At 44.1% G+C, this 25,207-nt stretch overlaps 1 protein-coding gene across 2 annotated transcripts in view; it reads left to right on the top strand.

Moving 5' to 3' along the window:
- The window catches only part of saxo2 (stabilizer of axonemal microtubules 2), a 127,436-nt gene that overhangs the window by 21,757 nt on the left and 80,472 nt on the right, over positions 1 to 25,207 (top strand). The window contains exon 1 of one of the 2 annotated variants that reach the window (XM_038814265.1): positions 22,406 to 22,436. The exons of the other annotated variant lie outside the window; for it this stretch is intronic. The gene's annotated coding sequence lies outside the window, so the exon portion shown is untranslated. Of the gene's footprint in view, positions 1 to 22,405; positions 22,437 to 25,207 lie in introns of those variants that run through there. 2 annotated transcript variants of the gene reach the window in all.

Raw genomic sequence — 25,207 nt, 5'->3', positions numbered from 1 at the left:
TGCTGCAGGACATGCTGATGTTTTCCAGTACTTTCTGTTTTTGTTTCAGTTAATTGCAATACCTTGATTAAAAGAGCAGGGCAAAAGCTGGTGCCTGTTCCTGACCCTTTGAAGCCGAGCCATCGTTTGTCCACAATATGTAACATGCAACATAGAGAGCTAAGCAATCCCACAACCAATGGATTGGATCTAAGATGTGCGTTCTGCCACATTCAGTCATGGATGGCAGTGGAGAATTAAGCAACTAATAAGAGGAAGAGGCTGCACAAATACCCCATTCCTTAATAATGGGGTAGCCCAGCATATCAGTACAAAATACAAGCTGAAGCATTTGCAACCACCTTCAACTGTAAGTGGCAAGTGAATGTCCCAACTCTGGACGTCCCAAGCATCACACATGCCAATGTTTGGTCAATTTGATTCACTCCACATGATATCACGAAATGGCTGATGACACTGGATACTACAAAGGTTATAGGCCTGACAACATTCTCGCAATAGTACTAAAGACTTGTACTCCAGAGCTAGCTGGACCCAAGCTGTTCCAGTACATCTAAAACACTGGCATCTTCCCGGCAATGTGGAAAATTGTTTCGACATGTCCAGTACACACAAACCCAAAACAAATCCAACCTAGGAATTTACTACACCATCAGTCCACTCTTAGTTATCAGCTAAGTGATGGAAGGGCTCCTCAACAGTGCAATCAAGTGACACTTTCAGCAATAACTTGCTAACTGATGTTCATTTTGGGTTCCACCAGTGGCACACAGCACCTGACATCATTACAGCCTTAATCCAAACAAGAGTGGAACTCAAAAGATGAGTTCAAGAGTGACTGCCCTTGACATCAAGGCAGCATTTGACTGGGTGGCATAATGGAGCCCTAGCAAAACTGGCGTCAATGGGAATCAGGGAGAAAACTCTCCACTTATTGGAGGCATACCCGGCACAAAGGAAGATGGTTGCAGTTATTGAATCATATCAGTCCCTGCCAACGCTGCAGGAATTTGTAGTTGTTAAAATGCCCAACCTTCTTTAGCTGCTTCATCAATGATCTTCCCTCCATCATAAGGTCAGAATTATGGATGGTTACTGATGTTCAACTCCTCAGGTACTGAAGCAGTCTGTTTCCATATGCAACAAAAACTGAACGATATTCAGGATTGGGCTGATAAGTGGCAAGTAACTTTCATGCCACTCAAGTGACAGGCAATGATTACTTCCAATAAGAAGGTGTCTAACTATCTTCACATGTCAATCAATGGCATTGCAATCACTGAACTCTAGTATTGGTACTGTAAGGGTCAGTCCTGTTCATTTCTTTATTTCCCCTTTTATTTCGCTGTTGATATTTGATCTATGGATGATCAATGGACATCCTGGGAATTAACACTGATCAGTGAATTGCACTAGCCATATTAATACTGTGGCTAATCCTACAGCAAAAAACTCACCTCCTGACCCCCCCCCAAAGCTTGTCGATCTAGAAGGCACAAGTCAGGGGCATAATGGATGAGTGCAGCTCCAACAACACTCAAGAAGCTCAACACCATCCAGGGCATAGCAGCCCACTTGATTGCTCCCCCTTCCACAAACATTCAAACCCTCCACCATCGCCGAACAGAGGCAGCACTGTGTACCATCTCCAAGATACACTGCAGTAACTCACCAAGATTCCTTAGACAGCACCTTTCAAACGCACAACCATTACCATCTAGAAGGACAAGAGCAGCAGGTACCTGGGAACCCCACCACCTGGAGGTTCCCCTCCAAGTCACTCACCACCCTGACTTGAAAATATATCGCCGTTCCTTCACTGTTGCTGGGGCAACTATCTTGAACTCCCTCCCTAACAAAACAGTGGGTGTATCTACACCTCCAGGACTGCATCAGTTCAAGGAGACAACTCACCACCACCTGAAGGGCAACTAGGGATGGGCAATAAATGTGGGTGTAACCAGCGAAGCCCACATCCTGTAAATTAATTTTTAAAAATCATGCCACTTTAAGACAAGTAACCTGTACCTTTAATTCGAAAAGAAGAATCTCTCCCTCTCTCACTCCTATTCCCTCTCTCCAGCAAGTCCGGGTGTTGTTTTTTTGAGGCTGCAGAGGTCTGAAGTCAAACCACAAGCTGAAAGCAAAGTTTGATGTGAAATGAAGTGCCTCTCCAGAAAGATAGTACCCTGAATGCGAACCTCGAGCTGAAGGCCCAGTTTGATGAGAAATAAGGTGTGGCTTCAGACCTTGCTGCCTGAGTACTGCATCTTCTAAAATACACAAACCCTGAATGAATGACTCTACAAAGAAGACCATCATCAACCACAAACTAAAAGTATTAATTAGCAAGCTTCCCGTGAAGAAAGTGCACTAAAAAAATCACCGTGTGAAGCAATCGCTCTTATCCTTTGACATTCAACCTTATTATTATTTTACCCCTTTCCACCCTGCTGTGTTTATATGTCTTGTGTGTGGGTACAGGGTGGGACATTTAAAGTGATAGTAGGTATTAGCTTGTTGTTAACCAATTTGATTTACTGCATATTTCATTTTTTACGCATCCTGCATATTGTCCTTGTTATAAATAAATAGCAATCATGTTTATCTTTACAAACCTGATGCCTGTCATTATTGGGCAGCCAAGGGCCAATTTAGGGCTCGTCTGGGAACTTTGGAATGGTAGACGGCAAAGTTTGGAACACCAGGTTTGTTGTGATATAACGGGGAGCTGCTAAAGGTTTTCTTCGGGTGGTAGACTTGAGACTTGTCTGTGTTTTATTTAAAAGAGCTTTGAAAAGACAAGCTAGTCGAATTAGAAATAAAGGTATCGGCTATAGCTAAGAAGGTGGAGATAATTGAAGCGATTGCTCAACATTTACATTTGAAAGAAAAGCAAGAAACACAGCCTGGGTCTGGTAACAATCAGTAGAACTGGCTAAAATCCAGTAACAAATGAAATAATTGGAAATGCAGCAAAAATAAAAAAGAAATGGAGATGCAGCAAAAACAAAGAGGAATGGAGCTGAAGGAGAATGAAAGAGCAAAAGAAATGGAGCTGATGCAAAAACAACAAGAAAAAGAAATGGAGATGAAGCAAAATGAAAAAGAAATGGAAACGAGATTGGAATTGGAGAGAGAGGAAAAGGCAAAAGAGAGACTTCCATCTTAAGGCACTGGAAATGAGCGGGGAGCTATCAGAAAGTAGGGGGGAGTTGAATTTTAAAACTGAACCCAGTAGCGATATATTTAAATTTATGCAGACCCTTCCAAAATTTGAAGAGAAAGAAGCAGAACAATTTTTTAATAGGTGGGTATGAGCTTTGGGAATTGAAACTACCTACTATGAGGCTCAGAGAGGTCATTCTCTTAGAGGAATTTAAGAATTCCTTACCTTCTATGATAAGGACCCATGTACAAGACCAAAGGGTGGCAACTGCTAGACGGGCAGCAATTACATCCGTAGATTGTGAGCAACCTTTGTTCAATCACCCACATAACCTTGAAACTGATAGGAAGTGGGAGAGTGAAAGGAAGGCAGGTAACCAAACCTATAACTATTTTAAGGAACACAGGGGCTACTCAAACTCTCTTACTGGAGAAGGATCTGGTTTTCCCTCCAGAATGGAATGAAAGCTGAAGTATTAGCGAATGGGATAGGGGGAATTGTATCAGAGTTCCATTATATAAAGTACAATTGGAGTGTGATTTAGTGTCAGATCTTGTAGTTGTTGGGCTGGTTAAGAATTTCCCAGTGCACAGATTAGACCTTCTGGGGAGTGATTTGGCAGGAGTGAAGGTTGTAACTTGAGGGCAGCACGGTAGCATTGTGGATAGCACAATTGCTTCACAGCACCAGGGTCCCAGGTTTGATTCCGGCTTGGGTCACTGTCTATGCGGAGTCTGCACATCCTCCCCGTGTGTGCGTGGGTTTCGTCCTGGTGCTCCGTTTTCCTCCCACAGTCCAAAGATGTGCAGGTTAGGTGGATTGGCCATGATAAATTGCCCTTAGTGTCCAAAATTGCCCTTAGTGTTGGGTGTGGTTAATGGGTTATGGGGATAGGGTGGAGGTGTTGACCTTGGGTAGTGTGCTCTTTCCAAGAACCGGTGCAGACTCGATGGGCCGAATGGCCTCCTTCTGCACTGTAAATTCTATGATAAACTTCACCCATGATTACAGAAAGTCTGAGAAAAGTGCTGCAGATAGCACATGAGATGCAACAGTAGGGAATGTGAGAGTCAGGGAAACTCAATGGGTATTAAATGACTCCGCGAAAGAAATGTTGTTAGACATTGATCACACATCAAATGACAGTGGTAGTGAACTAGATTCTGAGAATTCTAAGGCCAGAGGTGATCATAAGAAAGAGGAGTTCAAATTTAATATTAATGACCGTGATGAAGAGCTAGACCTCCAGCTTAGAAGAACGAACCATGTAGTGATTCTGTCATTGCATCTGAACAAAAACCAGAAGTGCTTGGAACCAATAATGTGTTATCCCCTGATTCTGAAAGTAAAGAAGAAAAGTTGAAAGCTTGAAAGTTCGAATTATTTCAGTCCATATTACTAACTGGAGGCAAGAGCTCTGATTACGAAAACACCAATGAGGACATAAATGCTGTAAACAAAGAATGGTGCATAGACAACCGATCAACTCTACAGAGATTGAACACTCAGACTTACTTGTCACTGAAAGTAACCATGTGAAGATTAAGAGAGCATGTAAAGCAGGAGGGGTTGAGGAGTATTTATTGGTTAAAAATGAACCAAATATTTCCCTCCACATTGACAATACTAATGGTTTGGTTACAGAAATCCTCAAAATTTGGATAATTGTTCATTGGACAATCTGAAAAGACTGACTGCATTATATGAGAGACAAAGAAACAGCTGTAATAAAGATACCAAAGGAGTATAGACGGAGTTATAGGGAAACCCCGGGTAGACATCAGAAACTCTGAAGCAACAAAACCACAACCATCTCTACCAAAACCATGGACACTGGCTCAGCTAGAGACTGAAATACAGTGCATATTGGACATTATACGGAAACAAGCAAACACTGATTCGCAGAATGCCAAGTAGAGTTTGGGAGATTGAAGGCCAGGTTAGCAGGTGAACCGGTTATGGCCGCCATGGATTTTTCCAGACCAGTTGAAATGGCCACAGGTGCCAGCGACCTGAGGGTAGGAGCAGTGGTACTACAAGATGATGATGCAGGAATAGAGAGGCCAGTGGAATATTTTTTTTAAAAAATGAAGTCCATGCCAAAAAAGGTATTCCACTATGGAAAATGAAGCGTTAGCTTTGCTACTAGCCCTTGCACTTTGAAGCTTATGTCCATCATGACAATCAACAGAGCTTGGTTTACACAGATCATAATCCACTTGCGTTTATAGAGAGGTTTAAAACCAGAACGCAAGATTCTTCCGTTGGAGTTTATTATTACAACAGTTCAATGTTAAAATCCTGCACATGCCTGGAAAGTGTTTGCGGATGCTTTGTCACTCATCTGAGGGTCGACTAGTTATTAATGTAGTGACTGGGAAAGGATCTTGTTTAATACGGATGGTTTGGATGGATATGTGCAGTTATTTATGTCTTGCACATCTCATAATGAAGTGCCTGTGCCCTGAAGTTTCATTCTTGAGGGGTGGGGGGGGGGGGGGGGGGGGGTGTGGGGAGGGGGGGGGTGGGGGGGTAGTGAGAGAGAGATGTTGGTAAGGGTCCTTCCTGTGTATTGCTTTATTTCCCCTTTTATTTTGCTTTACATTTTTGATCTATAGATAATTGTTGGGCATGCCACTTTAAGACGAGCAGCCTGTAAGAGGCCTGTACATTTAATTCAAAGAGAACAATCCAGAAGGCTGTGGTGATTTAAACTAGTGATTGCAGACTGGCCAGCATCAGTGAGGACTCTGTTTGATTGACTGGTGGCTCTGCCCGGTAACAGGTGGTAATTGGATCTGATCCCACTGATATATTTTTCGATTCGAAAAAGATGCAGCTAATTCTATCCAGAAGGCCACCGAGGACTGACTCTCTCTCACTCTCTCTCTCCAAAAAGTCTGGTGCTGTTCTCTTGAGACTGCAGAGACCTTAAGTCAAATCTTGAGCTGAAGGCCCAGTTTGATGAGATATAAGGTGCCTCGAGCAAAGCCTTCTGTCTGAGTACTATATCTTCTAAACTACAGGGCTCCTGAATAAACAACTCTACAAAGAAGACCATTACCAGCTGAAAACCAAAAGCTTTAATCGGCAAGCCTGTCGTGAATAAAGTGTGCTAAAGAAACCACCATCTGAAGCAAAGACTTATCTTTAGACATTCATCATTATTATTATTTTACCCCTTTCCCCTCCTCTGTGTTTATCTGTCTTGTATGTGTGGATCGAAGGTGGGACAATTTAAAGTGGGTAGTAAATATTAGCTTGCCATTAACCAGTTGACTTTAATGCAAATTTCATGTAGCCTTTGTTATAAATAAACAGTAATCATGCTTTATATTTACACACCTGGTGACTGTAATTATTGGGAAACCAAGGGCCAAAGACTTTGGGTTTTTTAAAATAAATTTTGAGTACTCAATTCATTTTTTCAAATTAAGGAGCAATTTAGTGTGGCCAATCCACCTAGTCTGCACATCGTTTGGGTTGTGGGTACGAAACCCACGCAAACACGTGGAGAATGTGCAAACTCCACACGGACAGTGACCCAGAGCCGGGATTGAACCTGGGACCTCGGCGCCGTGAGGCAGCAGGGCTAACCCACTGTTCCACCGTGCTGCCCTTTAGGGTATTTTTATAATAATTATTGGTTAAGTCACTTGCTTTGTGACACCGGGGCATGTGGGGCTGGAATTGACTGCTCAGTAGCCCAGGATGTCATAATAGTATTGCTGATATCTGCCATTGAACCACTGGCTGGTGATATGAATTAAGCATGTGACATTTTAAAACAAGTAGGATCTAACTTATGTTGAAAAAGTGTAAGTGGGCCATGGGTATGCCTGTGTCATAGGCATTGCAGTTTTCACCTTGGCGCATGTTGAACTACCAATGAAGTACAATGTTTATAAATAACAACTATGAGATGCAAGAGATAGAGACATTATTTTAAAAACAAAATGGTTTAATTTTTGCATGTGTGTATGAGAGAGAGAGCTGCACACATAGTGAGCATTGCAGTCACTCTTCCAATGAAACAATATCCAGAATGCACCACCAGAACCAACATTACATGACTCCGGTGGACAATTGGGAACAAACAAAAAACAGAAGTTATAATTTTGTTGGGTTTCACACAGTCTAAACAATCAAAACTGAGATGAGGAACTGGACAGAAATTTTTTAGATGCTTGGGCTATTTTAATTTGTTCAATACCCATTCACTTGCACAAAGTTAAATTGGGCCCAGTTGAGTTTAGGTATTGTGACCAAAGTTAGTCAATCATGTCCAGAACATGGTAAATGGCCACCAGATCAGTGGAGATTAGAGGACGATATAATCCCACTGTCACATATAGTAGCAAAAGCAACTTTTTAGAACTACAACTTTACCATGTAGGGGATTAAAGGATATTTTAGAATCAGGTAAATATTAAAGGAGGGAAGAATAAATAAATACATTTTTGGACCATATTGCATGTGATTGGTGATAATATTTCAAAATTTCCTGGACAAGGGAAAGGTTCCAGTGTATTGGAAAAATGCTAATGTAACGCCCTTCTTCAAAAAGAGAGGGCGGCAGATTGTGGGAAAGTACAGACCAGTTAGTTTAACATCTGTTGCTGGAAAATTGTTAGAATCAATCATCAAGAATTTAAATCCGGACACGTGGAAAGTCAAAACGAGTCAGCATGGTTTTATGAAGGATAAATCATGTTTGACTAATTTGCTCGAGTTCTTCGAAGAACAAGCAAAGCGGATAATAGGGATCCTGTAGATGTAGTATATCTGGACTTCTGGTAGGCACTCAAGGTTAGATCAAATGGGATTGGGGGTAATTTATTAGCCTGGATAGAAGACTGGCTGATGGACAGAAGGCAGAGCCTGGATAAATGGATCTTTCTCTGGATGGCAAGATGTAACCAGTGGGGTGTCACAGGGTTTGGACCTTGGGCCCCAGCTATTTACAATCTATATAAACAACTTGGATTCAGGGATAGAAGGTTCAATAGCCAAATTTGCAGGCGACACAAAAGTTGCAACAAGGAAATAAGAACCTTACAAATGGATATAGATAGGTTAGGAGAGTGGAACAAAATGTGACGGATGGAGTTTAATGTGGATAAGTGTGAGGTCATACATTTTGGTCGGAAAAACGGGAAGGCAACTTAATATCTAAATGGGGAGAGACTTTGGGGTGCTCCTTTGCAGAGGGATCTGGGGGTCCTCGTTCATGAGTCACAGAAAACTAACATGCAGGTACAGCAGATAATAAAGAAAGCAAATGGAATGTTGGCATTTATAGCTAAAGGAATAGAGTACAAGATAAGGACATGTTGTTGCAACTATACAAGGCATTGGTGAGATCACACCTGTAGTATGCACAGTTTTGGTCCCCTTATTTGAAGAAAGATCTAGTGGCATTGGAGGCAGTTCAGAGGAAGTTCACTTGGTTGATTCCAGAGATGAAAGGTTTGTTGTATGAAGAGAGATTGAACAGAGTAGGTCTATGCTCTCTAGAGTTTTGAAGAATGAGGGGAGATCAAATTGAGGTATACAGGATCATAATCTTTGATAGTGGCACAACTAGGCTTACATTAACACTGCAATGAAGCACTGTGAAAATCCCCTAGTCGCCACACTCCGGCACCTGTTCAGGTACAGAGGGAGAATTCAGAATGTCCAGAATACCTATCAGCATATAAGAACATAAGAACTAGGAGCAGGAGTAGGCCATCTGGCCCCTCGAGCCTGCTCCGCCATTCAATTAGATCATGGCTGATCTTTTGTGGACTCAGCTCCACTTTCCGGGCCGAACACCATAACCCTTAATCCCTTTCTTCTTCAAAAAACTATCTATCTTTACCTTAAAAACATGTAATGAAGGAGCCTCAACTGCTTCACTGGGCAAGGAATTCCATAGGTTCACAACCCTTTGGGTGAAGAAGTTCCTCCGAAACTCAGTCCTAAATCTACTTCCCCTTATTTTGAGGCTATGTCCCCTAGTTCTGCTGTCACCCACCAGTGGAAACAACCTGCCCGCATCTATCCTATCTATTCCCTTCATAATTTTAAATGTTTCTATAAGATCCCCCCTCATCCTTCTAAATTCCAATGAGTACAGTCCCAGTCTACTCAACCTCTCATCATAATCCAACCCCTTCAGCTCTGGGATTAACCTAGTGAATCTCCTCTGCACACCCTCCAGCGCCAGTACGTCCTTTCTCAAGTAAGGAGACCAAAACTGAACACAATACTCCAGGTGTGGCCTCACTAACACCTTATACAATTGCAACATAACCTCCCTAGTCTTAAACTCCATCCCTCTAGCAGTGAAGGACAAAATTCAATTTGCCTTCTTAATCACCTGTTGCACCTGTAAACCAATCTTCTGTGACTCATGCACTAGCACACCCAAGTCTCTCTGAACAGCGGCATGCTTTAATATTTTATCGTTTAAATAATAATCCCGTTTGCTGTTATTCCTACCAAAATGGATAACCTCACATTTGTCAACATTGTATTCCATCTGCCAGACCCTAGCCCATTCACTTAACCTATCCAAATCCCTCTGCAGACTTCCAGTATCCTCTGCACTTTTCGCTTTACCACTCATCTTAGTGTCATCTGCAAACTTGGACACATTGCCCTTGGTCCCCAACTCCAAATCATCTATGTAAATTGTGAACAATTGTGGGCCCAACACGGATCCCTGAGGGACACCACTAGCTACTGATTGCCAACCAGAGAAACACCCATTAATCCCAACTCTTTGCTTTCTATTAATTAACCAATCCTCTATCCATGCTACTACTTTACCCTTAATGCCATGCATCTTTATCTTATGCAGCAACCTTTTGTGTGGCACCTTGTCAAAGGCTTTCTGGAAATCCAGATATACCACATCCATCGGCTCCCCGTTATCTACTGCACTGGTAATGTCCTCAAAAAATTCCACTAAATTAGTTAGGCATGACCTGCCTTTTACGAACCCATGCTGCGTCTGCCCAATGGGACAATTTCTATCCAGATGCCTCGCAATTTCTTCCTTGATGATAGATTCCAGCATCTTCCCTACTACCGAAGTTAAGCTCACTGGCCTATAATTTCCTGCTTTCTGCCTACCTCCTTTTTTAAACAGTGGTGTCACGTTTGCTAATTTCCAATCCACCGGGACCACCCCAGAGTCTAGTGAATTTCGGTAAATTATCACTAATGCATCTGCAATTTCCCTAGCCATCTCTTTTAGCACTCTGGGATGCATTCCATCAGGGCCAGGAGACTTGTCTACCTTTAGCCCCATTAGCTTGCCCATCACTACCTCCTTAGAGATAACAATCCTCTCAGGGTCCTCACCTGTCATAGCCTCATTTCTATCAGTCGCTGGCATGTTATTTGTGTCTTCCACTATGAAGACCGACCCAAAAAACCTGTTCAGTTCCTCAGCCATTTCCTCATTTCCCATTATTAAAACTCCCTTCTCATCCTCTAAAGGACCAATATTTACCTTAGCCACTCTTTTTTGTTTTATATATTTGTAAAAACTTTTACTGTCTGTTTTTATATTCTGAGCAAGTTTACTCTCATACTCTACCTTACTCTTCTTTATAGCTTTTTTAGTAGCTTTCTGTTGCCACCTAAAGATTTCCCAGTCCTCTAATCTCCCAGCAATCTTTGCCACTTTATATGCTTTTTCCTTCAATTTGATACTCTCCCTTATTTCCTTAGATATCCACGGTCGATTTTCCCTCTTTCTACCGTCCTTCCTTTTTGTTGGTATAAACCTTTGCTGAGCACTGTGAAAAATCGCTTGGAAGGTTCTCCACTGTTCCTCAACTGTTCCACCATAAAGTCTTAGCTCCCAGTCTACCTTAGCTAGTTCTTCTCTCATCCCCTTGTAATCTCCTTTGTTTAAACACAAAACACTAGTATTTGATTTTACTTTCTCACCCTCCATCTGTATTTTAAATTCCACCATATTGTGATCGCTCCTTCCGAGAGGATCCCTAACTATGAGATCATGAATCAATCCTGTCTCATTACACAGGACAAGATCTAGGACCGCTTGTTCCCTCGTAGGTTCCATTACATACTGTTCTAGGAAACTATCGCGGATACATTCTATAAACTCCTCCTCAAGGTTGCCTTGACCGACCTGGTTAAACCAATCGACATGTTGATTAAAATCCCCCATGATAACTGCTGTACCATTTCTACATGCATCAGATATTTCTTTGTTTATTGCCTGCCCCACCATATCGTTACTATTTGGTGGCCGATAGACTACTCCTATCAGTGACTTTTTCGCCTTACTATTCCTGATTTCCACCCAAATGGATTCAACCTTATCCTCCATAGCACCGATGTCATCCCTTACTATTGCCCGGATGTCATCCTTAAATAACAGAGCAACACCACCTCCCTTACCATCCACTCTGTCCTTCCGAATAGTTTGATACCCTCGGATATTTAACTCCCAGTCGTGACCATCCTTTAACCATGTTTCAGTAATGGCCACTAAATCATAGTCATTTACGATGATTTGTGCCACCAACTCATTTACTTTATTCCGAATACTACGAGCATTCAGGTAAAGTACACTTATGTTGGTTTTTTTACCTCTGTTTTGAATCTTAACATCTCCAGTTTTATTCCTTTTGTTATTACTGGGCCTATTCACTGTGCTCCCCTCAGTCACTGTACCTTGTACTGTCGCCCTTATGGATTTCTGACTATGTCTTCTCTGCCTTGCACTTTTCCCCTTACTTCCTTTTGCTTCTTTCCCTGTTTTACTACCTTCCAACTTCCTGCATCGGTTCCCATACCCCTGCCACATTAGTTTAAACCCTCCCCAACAGCTCTAGAAAACACCCCCCCTAGGACATCGGTTCCAGTCCTGCCCAGGTGCAGACCGTCCGGTTTGTACTGGTCCCACCTCCCCCAGAACCGGTCCCAATGCCCCAGGAATTTGAATCCCTCCCTCTTGCACCATCTCTCGAGCCACGCATTCATCCTATCTATCCTGATATTCCTACTCTGACTAGCTCGTGGCACTGGTAGCAATCCTGAGATTACTACCTTTGAGGTCCTACTTTTTAGTTTAACTCCTAACTCCCTAAATTACGCTTGTAGGACCTCATCCCGTTTTTTACCTATATTGTTGGTGCCTATGTGCACCACGACAGCTGGCTGTTCAACCTCCCCCCCCCCCCCCCCCCCCCGAATGTCCTGCAGCCATCCTTGACCCTTGCACCAGGGAGGCAACATACCATCCTGGAGTCTCGATTGCGTCCACAGAACCGCCTGTCTATTCCCCTTACGATCGAGTCCCCTATCACTATAGCCCTGCCATTTTTCTTCCTGCCCTGCTGTGCAGCAGAGCCAGCCACGGTGCCATGAACCTGGCTGCTGCTGCCTTCCCCTGGTGAGCCATCCCCCTCAACAGTATCCAAAGCGGTATATCTGTTTTGCAGGGAGATGACCGCAGGGGGCACCTGCACTGCCTTCCTACTCTTGCTCTTTCTTTTGGTCACCCATTTTCTATCTCCCTCATTAATTTTCACCTGCGGTGTGACCAACTCGCTAAACGTGCTATCCACGACCTCCTCAGCATTGCGGATGATCCAAAGTGAGTCCATCCGCAGCTCCAGAGCCGCCAAGCGGTCTAACAAGAGCTGCAACTGAACACATTTCTTGCACGTGAAGGAGCCAGGGACAGTGGACATGTCCCTGAGCTCCCACATCGCACTCGAGGAGTATGACACGGGTCTGGGATCTCCTGCCATGTCTTAAACCCTAGGTAAACTTAAACAACTAGAATTTCAAAGTAAAAATAAATAAATTAGACAATGAAAAGAAAAAGAGAAACTACTTACCAGTCACTTACCAGGGTTAAAAGCACCTCCTCACACTCTGCGCCGAATTACCTCACTGCACCAAATTACCAAGTTGCAATCCCCACTCTGGATGAGTCTCACTCTGGATGTGTAGAAGTAGAACAGTACAGCACAGAACAGGCCCTTCGGCCCTCGATGTTGTGCCGAGCAATGATCACCCTACTTAAACCCACGTAACCTGTATACCCGTAACCCAACAATCCCCCCCATTAACCTTACACTACGGGCAATTTAGCCTGGCCAATCCACCTAACCCGCACATCTTTGGACTGTGGGAGGAAACCGGAGCACCCGGAGGAAACCCACGCACACACGGGGAGGACGTGCAGACTCCACACAGACAGTGACCCAGCCGGGAATCGAACCTGGGACCCTGGAGCTGTGAAGCATTGATGCTAACCACCATGCTACCGTGAGGCCCACCGTGTCTCCGTGTCTCCTGGAAAAGCGCTAGCTTACTGTGTGCGCTGTCTGTCTGTCTTTTATACAGACCTCAGCTAACCGATGACTCAAAAAATACCTTAACTTCAAAGAGAAGAATACAATGTGCCCCTAAACAGGCCTCAGGTGATTGACAGATAACTGCCTCTCAGCAATTAGGGTGGGGGCAGCTTCAACCAATCAGACACTAAGCTACACACTGCACTTTTAACTGAAAACAGTAGAATTAGATTTTCCACTTACCTTTGCTGATTTACCTCACTGCACCAAATTACCAAGTTGCAATCCCCACTCTGGATGAGTCTCACTCCGGATGTGTCTCCTGGAAAAGTCTTTTGGGACTTGTAGGAGGAAATCGGAGCACCCGGAGGAAACACACGCAGACACTGGGAGAACATGCAGACTCCGTGCAGACAGTGACCCAAGCCAGGAATCGAACCCGGGTCCCTGGTGCTATGAAGTAACAGTGCTGACCACTGTGAAGTATGGATAAAGTCGTCATGGAGCAGATGCTTCCTCTTGTGGGGTATTCTAGAATGAGAGGTCATAGTCTTAGGATAAGAGGTAATAAATTCAAAACCGAGTAGAGGAGAAACCACTCCCAAAAGAGTGTGAATCTGTGGATTTTGCCAGCTCAGAGTGCAGTGGATGCTTGGACAGTGAGGAGTTAGACAAATTTTTAATTGGTAATGGGTTGAAGGGTTATGGAGAGCGGGTAGGATGGAGGAGTTAAGGCCAAGATGAGATCAACCATGATCATATTGAACAGTGGAGTGGGCGTGAGATGCTAAATGGCCTACTCCTGCTCCTAGTTCACTTGTTCTAAGAATGAACTACTCTGGCTGATTTCACCATCCAGTTCTTGGTCAGTAGCACTGTAGATAACAGCACCCCAAGCACAAATATGTGGCGGAATTCTCCAGTTCGCAATCCATGTTTTCCAGCACGGCATGCCCCCACCAGCAGCGGGAATCTCAGTTCCTGCAGCCGGCCAATGGGGTTCCCATTGTGGACACCTCTTGTCGTCGGGGAAACCCACAGGCATGGGTGCGCTGCCAGCGGATCCCGGTCGACTTCCGTTAATGGTGTTCATGATCAATAAGGGGATTTCTTGAATAACATGAAGATCAGGTGTCAGTCACCTTCAGCTACTTTGATCTAAAAACGGAGGGGGGGGGGGGGTGGGTGGGGTGAGGGGGGGGGGGGGGGGGGTGAGGGGAGGGGTCAACTCAGGCCAATTTAAAAAGAGCAACTTTAACTCGCTCCCAGTGAGTTCTCCCAGTGAGCCAGAAAAGACACAGCCAGAGTGAGACACATCGAAGAATGAGTTTGGGAATTTGAAGCTAGGTGGGAATTCGAAAGTGGGGAGGAGGTGCTTTTCATCCCTGGTAAGTGACTGGTAAGTGTTTTTCTTTTCATTTGTCTATTTATTTATTTATTTATTTCGTGTTTTGGAATTGTAGTTGTACGAGTTAACCTAAGGTTTAAGACACGGCAGGAGATCCCAGACTCGTGTCATGCTCCTTCACGGGCAAGAAGTGTGTGCAGCTGCAGCTCCTGTTACACCGCTTGACGGCTCTGGAGCTGCGGATGGACTCACTTTGGAGCATCCACGATGCTGAGGACGTCGTGGATAGCACGTTTAGCAAGTTGGTCACACCGCAGGTGAAAGTTACTGAGTGAGATAGAAAATGGGTGACCAAAAGACAGAGCAAGAGTAGGAAGGCAGTGCAGGTGTCCCCTGTGGTCATCTGCCTGCAAAACAGATATACCGCTTTGGATACTGTTGAGGAAGATGGCTCACCAGGGGAAGACAGCAGCAGCCAGGTTCATGGCACCGTGTCTGGCTCTGCTGCCCAGTGGGGTAGGAAGTAGAATGGCAGGGTTATAGTGATAGGGGACTCAATCGTAAGGGGAATAGACAGGTGGTTCTGCGGACGCAATCGAGACTCTAGGATGGTATGTTGCCTACCTGGTGCAAGGGTCAAGGATGTCCCGGAGCGGCTGCAGGACATTCTGGAGGGGGGGAGTGAACAGCCAGTTGTCGTGGTGCTCATAGGCACCAACGATATAGGTAAAAAGCGGAATGAGGTCCTACAAGCTGAATTCAAGGAGTTAGGAGTTAAACTAAAAAGTAGGACCTCAAAAGGTAGTAATCTCAGGATTGCTACCAGTGCCACGAGCTAGTCAGAGTGGGAATGTCAGGATAGATAGGATGAATGCGTGGCTCAGGTGATGGGGCATTGGAACCGGTTCTGGGGGGAGGTGGGACCGGTACAAACTGGACGGTCTGCACCTGGGGAGGACTGGAACCGATGTCCTGGGGGGGGGGGAGGGGTTTCCTCGAGCTGTTGGGGAGGGTTTAAACTAATGTGGCAGGGGGATGGGTTCCAATGTAGGAAGTCGGAGGGAAGCAAAACGGGGCTAGAAACAAACAGCAGTAAGGGGGAAAGTGTAAGGCAGAGAGGCCACAGTCAAAAATCAAAAAGGGCCACAGTACAGGGTACAGTGACTGGGGAGAGTGTGAAAAGGGAGGTAGCCAATACAAGATTGAGGGTGATGTACGTAAATGTGCGCAGTATACGGAACAAGGTAAATGAGCTTGTTGCGCACATTGAAATTGGCCGGTACAATGTTATAGGCATCACAGAGACGTGGCTGCAAGGGGACCAGGGCTTGGAATCTAAATATCGAAGGATATATATCCTATCGAAAGGACAGGCAGATGGGCAAAGGGAGCAGGGTTGCATTGTTAGTAAGGAATGAAGTTAAATTGATAGCAAGAAGCGATATAGGATCGGAAGGCATAGAATCTCTGTGGGTAGAGTTGAGGAATTACAAAAGTAAAAAGACTCTGATGGGAGTTATGCACAGGCCCCCTAGCAGTAGTCAGGATGTGGGGCAGAAAATAAATCAGGAGATAGTAAAGGCATGCAAAAAAGGCAATATTACAATAATCATGGGGGACTTCAATATGCACGCGGACTGGGAAAATCAGGTTGGTAGTGGATCCCAAGAAATGAAATTTGTGAAATGAAATGAACAGGCAATTCTGGATTTGGTGATGTGTAATGAGGCAGACTTGATTAGGGAACTTAAGGCGAAGGAACCCTTGGGGAGCAGTGACCACACTATGATAGAATTTGCCCTGCAGTTTGAGAGGGAGAAGCTGCAATGAAATGTAACAGTATTACAATTAAATAAGGGTAACTACAAAGACATGAGGGAGGAACTAGCCAGAGTTGACTGGAGAAGGAGCCTAGCAGGGAAGACAGTGGAACAGCAATGGCAGGAGTTTTTGGGGGTTATTAGGGAAGCACAACAGAAATTCATCCCAAGGAGGAGGAAACATGCTAAGGCGAGGACAAGGTATCCATGGCTGATGAGGGATGTCAAGGATAGCATAAAGGTTAAGGAAAAAACATACAAAGCGGTGAGGATTAGTGGGAAGCCAGAGGATTAGGAAGCCTTTAAAAGCAAGCAGAGGACAACTAAAAAAGCAATAAGGGGGAGAAGATGAGCAATATAAAGGAAGATAGGAAGAGATTTTTTTCAACATATAAAAGGTAAGAGAGAATCAAAAATAGACATTGGACCACTAGAAAATGTGGCTGGAGAAGTAATGATAGGAAACAAACAAATGGCAGACAAACTGAATAGTTACTTTGCATCAGTCTTCCCGGTGGAAGACACCAGTGGGATGCCAGAGCTCCCGGAGAACCAGAGACAGAGGTTAGTGCAGTGACTATTACTAAGGAGAAGGTTCTGGGGAAACTGAAAGGTCTGAAGGGGGATAAGTCACCTGGACCGAATGGACTACACCCCAGGGTCCTAAAAGAGACAGCTGAGGAAATTGTGGAGGCATTAGTGGTGATCTTACAGGAATCACTGGAGGCAGGAAGGGTCCCAGAGGACTGGAAAGTGGCTACTGTAACACCACTGTTTAAGAAGGGAGGAAGGCAGAAAACGGGAAATTATAGGCCAGTTAGCCTGACTTCGGTCATTGGTAAAATTTTAGAGTCTGTTATTAAAGATGAGATCGCGAAGCACTTGGAAGTGCATGTTAAAATAGGACTGAGTCAGCACGGCTTTGTCAAAGGGAGGCCGAGTCTGACAAATCTGTTCGAGTTCTTTGAGGAGGTAACAAGCAAGTTAGGCAAAAGAGAATCAGTGGACGTGATTTATTTAGATTTGACAAGGTGCCACATAGGAGACTGTTATATAAGTTAAAAGCCCATGTGTTAAGGGTAAGATCATGGCATGGATAGAGGATTGGCTGACAGGCAGAATGCAAAGGGTGGGGATAAAGGGGCCTTTTTCAGGATGGCAGCCGGTGACTAGTGGTATGCCTCAGGGGTCTATGCTGAGACCAAAACTTTTTACAATATACATTAATGATCTCGAAGAAGGTACTGAAGGCACTGTTGCTAAGTTTGCAGATGATACAAAGATCTGTAGAGGGACAGGTAGTATTAAGGAAGCAAGGGGGCTGCAGAGGACTTGGACAAACTAGGAGAGTGGGCAATGAAGTGGCAAATGAAATACAATGTGGAAAAGTGTGAGGTTATGCACGTTGGAAGGAGGAATCTAGGTATAGACTCGGAAAGCAGAAGCACAAAGGGACTTGGGAGTCCTTGTTCACAGTTCCCTTAAGATTATTGTGCAGGTTCAGTCGGCAGTTAAGACGGCAAATGCAATGTTAGCATTCATGTCGAGAGGTCTAGAATACAAGACCAGGGATGTACTTCTGAGGATGTATAAGGCTCTGGTCAGACCCCATTTGGAGTATTGTGAGCAGTTTTGGGCCCCATATCAAAGGAAGGATGTGCTGGCCTTGGAAAGGGTCCAGAGGACGTTCCCAAGAATGATCCCTGAAATGAAGAACCAGTTGTATGAGGAACGTTTGAGGACTCTGGGTCTGTAATCGTTGGAGTTTAGAAGGATGAGAGGGGATGTTATTAAAACGTACAAGGTTCTGCGAGGCCTGGATAGAGTGGACGTGGAGAGGATGTTTCCACTTGTAGGAAAAACTAGAACCAGAGGACACCATCTCAGATTAAAGGGATGATCCTTTAAAACTGAGATGAGGAGGAATTTGTTCACCCAGAGGGTGGTGAATCTGTGCAACTCTTTGCCGCAGAAGGCTGTGGAGGCCAATTCACTGAGTGTCTTTAAGACAGAGATAGATAGGTTCTTGATTAATAAGGGGATCAGGGGTTTTGGGGAGAAGGCAGGAGAATGGGGATGAGAAAATATCAGCCATGATTGAATGGCAGAGCAGACTTCATGGGCCAAGTGGCCTAATTCTGCTCCTGTGTCTTAAGAACTTAGGCATGTACAATGTACAGTTCTGGTCTCCATATTATAGAAAGGATCTGGAAGCACGAAAGAAAGTACAGTACAGGTTTTCAAGGACGCTACCAGAACCAAATCTTCAGGAAATCTGAACAGGCTCGTGCTCTATTCTAAAAAAGGAAAAAGATGAGAGGACCTCATAGAGACCTTTGGAATTATGAAGAGGTTTGATAAGGTAGATGAATGAACGATGATTCCGCTTGGTGGGAGTCCAACAACAGGGAACATAAATATAATATTGTTCACCTATAAATCCAATGAGTACTTAAGGAGAAACTTAATTCCTCAGACATGGAGTAGCTGGGGTGAATAGTATACATACTTCTAAGGGGAATCTAGATAAGAATACGAGGAGGAAACACGCAAGGTAGAATTTTTGTCTCCTGACTTGAGGCATAGCCAATACAGGAGGACCAAAGTGAAGGCATGTGGGGCTGCAAATTTGCCTTCCCCCTGATGTTTCCCTCCACCATCATTTTCGCTAGGTTGGTAATCCTGGCCAGTTGCAATTGATGTTTACTTCAAGTGATGTCATGTTCACAATTTAAACTCCTACTAGAAATTCAAATGTTCCCGCTTTTGGTATTTTTATGTGGGCGAGTGGGTTACTGAAGGCCGGGTAAGTGAGTTGGTGAACTTCTGTGAAATCCTGCCGATGAGTTGGGAACCTTTTGACAGGTACGTTTAAAAGCTGTTACCAATGTTCTTCCTATTCCCCATGTCCCTTCCATGCCCCTTCATTTCCTTTGCCCCTCCACCATCTCATGTCCTTCCATATCCTTCCCATTATACCAATGCCACTTTCATGCCCTCCACTCTCCCAGTATCCACTATGTAAATAACCAGAGAGCCGTTGGCAAATCTTTGAAATGACCTAGACCATATGTAGAGGCTTTGAAAACTTAGTGTGGAAAAAATGCTCAGCTTGCAACCTTTTTGAAAGTACCAATAAATGAGAGCCATTCATAGTATCAATGTCAAAAGCTTTCATCTACTTCACATGGGAAAAAAAAAACATATCAAAGAAAGAACAACTTATTCCAAGGTTTCAAAAAAAGCTGCCAATCAAACAATGATTGTACTCATCTGTATTCTATGTTAATATTGCATGGTGAGAGGAATAAATTAGCTATTCTTGGAGCTCAGCCAAACATTCATAATGAGACCATCTGGCAACTGTATCCACAGAAGCATTCAAAACAGATGGCTAGATATTTATTTTTACAAATTACCTCCTTATGAGGAGTGAGGGGGCCTGAAAACCATGTATACGACTGGGCTAAATTCCCAGAGTATCAAGGCAGCTTTCTAATCAGCCTGCCTCAGCACCCACCCATCCACGTCGCTATTTGGAGACAGTAGACCTGAACCTTGCTCACCCAAAATGAAAATGAAATGAAAATCGCTTATTGTCACAAGTAGGCTTCAATGAAGTTACTGTGAAAAGCCACTAGTTGCCACATTCCGGCGCCTGTTCGGGGAGGCCGGTACGGGAATTGAACCTGCGCTGCTGGCCTTGTTCTGCGTTACAAGCCAGATGTTTAGCCCACTGTGCTAAACCAGCCCCAACATCTCACAGAGATAAACATTACGTGGCAGTGGAAGATAGCAGTCCTGTTAGGATTGCACAGTTGCAGGAGGCACGGTGGCACAGTAATTGGCATTGCTGCCTCATGGCACTGAGGACCCGGGTTTGATGCCGTCCCCAGGTCACTGTCCATGTGGAGTTTGCATATTCTCCCCATGTCTGCATGGGTCTCACCCCCACAACCCAAAGATGTGCAGAGTAGGTAGATTGGCCACGCTAAATTTTCCCTAATTGGGAAAAAAAATAATTGGGTACTCTAAATTTATTTTTTTAAAAGGATTGCAAAGTTGGGAAACAGACTGACTCGCAATTCCCAAAACAGAAGTTAAGATCTAGCCCAACAACAAAAACAGAAAATACTGGACAATCTCAGCAGGTCTGACAGTATCTGTGGAGAGAGAAGGGCGCTAATGTTTCAAGTCTGGAGAACTCTTTGTCAAAATTAGAGAACTACAAGTAGGGTCAGATTTATATTGGGGGGGGGGTGTCAAAGAACAACTAGGAACAGGGAACAACAGATGGCCCAAGTGGGGTGGGGGAGGGGGTGCAATGGTGAGGGAAAAACAGGTCCATGGAGGAAATTAAAATGGGGTGACGTTGGAGGGGAGAGTTCACAGTCTGAAGTTGTTGAATTCAATGTTCAGTCCAGAAGGCTCTTACATGCCTAGTCGGTGCTATTCCTCCAGTTTGTACTGGGTTTCACTGGAATATTGCAGCGACTAAGGACAGACATGCAGACGTAAGAGCAGGACTGTGAGTTGAAATGGCAAGCGACCGGAAGGTCTGGATCCTGCTTGTGGACGGACCGAATGTGTTCTGCAAAGCGGTCTCCAATCAGTGTTTAGTCTCTTTCAATGAAGAGTAGACCATTTTGGGAGCAGAAATGCAATAGGCCCAATTGAAGGAGGTGCATGTGAAGCACTGCATCATTGAAAAGAGTGTTTAGACCCTCCGATGGGAGCAGGGACGACATAAAGGAGCAGGTGTTACACCTTTTGCGATTTGCATGGGAAGGGGCAAGCTTCCTGCCACTTGCCATTTCAGCTCACCGGCGTGTTCTCATGTCCACATGCCCATCCTTGGCCTGCTGCAATGTTCCAGTGAAGCCCAACACAAACTGGAGGAGCAGCACCTAATTTTCCAATTAGGCATATTACAGCCTTCCAGACTTAACATTGAGTTCAACAACTTCAGACTGTGAACTCTTGCCTCCACCTTCACCCCATTTTTGTTTCTATCAATTTATTTTCATTTCTTCCATTCATCAGTTTTTCCCTCGCCATTGTCCCCCTCCGCCCACCCCACTTGGGCCATCTGTTCCCTGTTCCTAGTTGCCCTTTACACACTGCTCACCTTTGTTCTGTCATTCACACATTCTAATCTCTTTATGAGCCAGCACCAGCATCCTTGTAAACATTAATCACCCCCATTTACATTCCTTTTGTCTCTCTGTCCACAACATCTTTGTAAATTTGTCTATCGCTGGCCCCCCTATCCAGCCCTACCGCTCCACCACACCGCCCCCCCCCCCCCCCCCCCCCAATAGTATAAATCCAGTTCTCTCCAGCTCTGACAAAGAGTCATCCAGACTCGAAACGTTAGGTCCCTTCTCTCTCCACCGATACTGTTGGACCTCCTGAGATTGTCCAGTATTTTCTGGTGTTGTTTTAGATTCCAGCGTCCGCAGTAATTTTCTTCCATTAAGACCTCGCCCATTAGGTTACATGAGGTTATGTGGGAGGGGCATGTCTGGAGCATAAACACCAATACAGGTACTAAATAAATTCTGTGTGATTCTAAGTTAATTTCTTGAATCTCGGTCAAATGCAGCAAATACCCACATCAAAAATATATTTTTAATGCAATGTTAATGATGTAACGTTGATGCCACAATAGTCCTGATGAATAAAATAAGTAATACCTAGCAATATAAATAAAAATGTATTAATTTGGCTGCAAAGTACTTCGTGGCATCCTGCATTTGCGAAAGGTACTGTATAAATGGAATTTGCTTGGGCAGTTATTTTCCAGTCCCATCTGCAATGGGAATCTTCATGAATGGAATGGACCAGCCAAAGGTCCGTTGAGTTTAGATTGGGAGCGAGACCGGAAAATCCCAGGCTTTCTTTCTTTAAATAGCTGGCAGTAGAAGATTTTGGGGAGGGAATAAGAACAAAATTATTAGTATCTTGAACAAATTTTGTAAGACAGTCGGTAATTGATGCTGCAATTATTATATGTATGAGTCCCTGCATCTTTGGTATCAGTGAGATCTATATGTTTACCTTGCCTGTTATGTGGTGTATTGTTTCATTATATTAGCTGCATTGCATGAGGAATAAGCTGCTCATGTTTGGGTTGCAATTAAACTGTTGAAAATATTAGAAATATGTTCCAGCCCTGAATTATCCAGCCGAGGGAGATGATACATATTTTTGTTGAAGAAAGTTTTAAAGTTGGGGTTGACCACTTTTGCTTTGTGTTCATTTATAGTTACAAATGGAACAATATTCATCAAGGATCGAATTAGGAGGTAGTAATTCTATCTGCCCGTTCAGATATCAATGTGAAGCTTGACAGAAATGCTCAGAAGGTTTATGTATGTAATATGAAGCCAAAGATAGAATTACTACCTTCAATTCACTTCCTGGTATTTGTGAGCCAATGTAATGTATGCATCGTTTATTTTCGTCAGATGTACTTTCAACAGTTAACAGATGGGATATTGCTGGGATTATTGGTGATTTATAACACTGTCAACAGATGGATTAGGCAGCTTTTCAGTACAGGCCCAAATACTCATGTCCTAATAACTGATTAATTCAGCCACAGAAGCCCGAGATGTTTTATGACCTGATGCCGTAATATTCCTGATGAATGTTAATAAGCAGGACCTAGCACAATACAAAATCTAAAAACAAACTCATTGGTACCCCGTTGATTTAATTTACAATAAAATTAGAAGTCAATAAGAAGTTCATTATTGAGCTATTTGCATTCGTTTCAGAGCAGCATTAAGAGTTCATATTGGCAGTCCCCATTAAATATTCCAATGTTTATTCAAGTAGTTTAACGCTGCCTTGAGCACTAGCATGTTGGGCAGAATCGGGTGAGAAAACCGGTGAAACGTCTCACAGTATATGGGGCATGATTCTCAGAGCCCCGCGCCGGAGAATCGCCGCAACCATGCCACGACGCCCCGACGCCGGCATGCGATTCTCCAAGGTATGTCGCCATTTGCACCAGCCACGGGCATACCATTAAAAGTATACGTTACGGTAAAAGTAGCAGTGGTTAGCACTGCTGCTTCACGGTGCAAGGTACCTGGGTTGAATTCCAACCTTGGTTCACAGGCTGTGTGGGTTTCCTCCGGGTGCTCCGGTTTCCTACCACAGTCCAAAGATGTGCAGGTTAGGTGGATTGGGGATGATAAATTGCCCCGTGTCCACAAGATTAAATGTGGGTTGCTGGGTTACAGGGCTAGTTTGGGGTTGTGGGCCTGGGTAGGAGGATTGGTGCAGACTCGATGGGCCATATGGCCTCCTGCACTGCAGCAATTCTATGATTTTAAGCGATTCTGTGATTCTAAATGGACATGATGTGGAGCTGATGGCGTTGGACTGGGGTGAGTAGAGTAAGACGTCTTACAACACCAGGTTAAAGTCCTACAAGTTTGTTTCAAATCACCAGCTTTCGGAGCACTGCTCCTTCCTCGGGTGAATGAAGAGATAGGTTCCAGAAACATATATATCGACAAAGTCAAAGATGCAAGACGATACATTGAATGCGAGCATTTGCAGGTAATTAAGTCTTTACAGATCCAGAGAAAGGCGTAACCCCAGGTTCAAGAGGTGTGAATTGTCTCAAGCCAGGACAGTTGGTAGGATTTCGCAAGCCCAGGCTAGATGGTGGGGAGTGACTGTAATGCAACATGAATCCAAGGTCCCGAATGAGGCCGAACACGTGTGCGCGGAACTTGGCTATCAGTTTCTGCTCGGCGATTCTGCGTTGTCGCACGTCCTGAAGGCTGCCTTGGAGAACGCTTACCTGAAGATCAGAGGCTGAATGCCCTTGACTGCTGAAGTGTTCCCTGACTAGAAGGGAACATTCCTCCCTGGCGATTGTCGCGCGATGTCCGTTCATTGGTTGTCGCAGCGTCTGCATGGTCTCGCCAATGTATAACGCTTCGGGACATTCTTTCCTGCAGCGTATGAGATAGACAACGTTGGCCAAGTCACATGAGTATGTACCGCGTACTTGGTGGGTGGTGTTTCCACGTGTAATAGTGGTACCCATGTCGATGATCTGGCACGTCTTGCAGAGATTGCCATGGCAGGGTTGTGTGGTGTCATGGTCGCTGTTCTGAAGGCTGGGTAGTTTGCTGGAAACAATGGTTTCTTTGAGGTTGCGCAGTTGTTTGAAGGCAAGTAGTGGGGGTCAGCTTATAATTCCCACAGCATTTTAAGAATCTGTATTAACAATCAAGTGTTTATAATTATAAACATTTATAAACTTTACATTTCCAGCCTAACATGTCCATTAATGAATTACTTATACATTAATTGTCTCACAATTAAGGGTTTTTACTTAACTAATCTGACTGGTTTCCAATAATGCTGGTTTAGTTTTTATTAAGATGGCTCTATCAATTTTAGCACAAAATGGCTAAGCACATATTAAATCAAACTACAAAATGATAGTCACACTAAAATTAGGTTTTTGAAATTGCCAACAAATGTTTCTCTCCATCCACTTTGTACA

Source organism: Scyliorhinus canicula, chromosome 12 (assembly GCF_902713615.1).
Source record: "Scyliorhinus canicula chromosome 12, sScyCan1.1, whole genome shotgun sequence".
NCBI lineage: Eukaryota > Metazoa > Chordata > Chondrichthyes > Carcharhiniformes > Scyliorhinidae > Scyliorhinus > Scyliorhinus canicula.
This window is presented reverse-complemented; position numbering and strand designations above follow the sequence as displayed.